The sequence below is a fragment of the Pygoscelis adeliae genome, unplaced genomic scaffold, assembly GCF_000699105.1.
Source record: "Pygoscelis adeliae isolate BGI_AS28 unplaced genomic scaffold, ASM69910v1 Scaffold79, whole genome shotgun sequence".
In the NCBI taxonomy this organism is placed as follows: Eukaryota; Metazoa; Chordata; class Aves; order Sphenisciformes; family Spheniscidae; genus Pygoscelis; species Pygoscelis adeliae.
The window spans coordinates 2,764,083-2,764,749 of record NW_008825532.1 but is presented as its reverse complement, the minus strand read 5'-3'; positions in this window follow the sequence as shown (position 1 = coordinate 2,764,749).

Sequence of the window (667 nt, the reverse complement as noted above, 5' to 3'; positions counted from 1 at the left end):
GGAGCAGCTCTGCAGCAGGGCAAGTGGTAATAAACATGGGTTTCTCGGGGTAGATAAAAGGTAGAACCACCTTGTTTGGGGGTTCCTGCTTCCTCCAGCCAAGCACCAGGAATCTGGGGACCACAGCAAAGTGTCCTGGCCCTCCCCTCTTCCCAGTGCGTGGGGAACCCAGTGGTAGCCCTGCACCCAGCCTGGGTGTCTGCAACTGTAGCAATGGGTTTCCCCCCATAACTGCCGCTTTCCCCCCCTCCTTCCCCTGCAGCGCTTGGACCAACAACCGTCCGGTGTCTGCTCAGCTGCAGCTCCTCAAGCTCCCCTGGGGACCCCTTGCTGTGTGAGCTGAGCTAGAGGGCTGCCAGGATGGTGCTGCCTCAGCGCGGACCTGGGCTTACAAAGGAGGACGAGTACTTCCCAGGCTGTTGCATGTACCCTCAGCTGCAAAGCAGGAGCCCCAGGCTGCGTCATGGGGCTGCATGGTCCTTGCAGCTGCACTACTCTCGGGGAGTCTGTGTGCAAGGTTGTGTCAAGCTGGCTGGCAAGGCTGCCGGCCCCTGGAGCCTGCATGGTGCTCCTCGTTCCCAGGTGGAGCGCCAAACCCTGGGCTGGGGAGCAGGCCCTGCTCCCTGCTAGCTCCAGGCTTGCTCCGGCTGGTTGAGCAAAGGGTCCC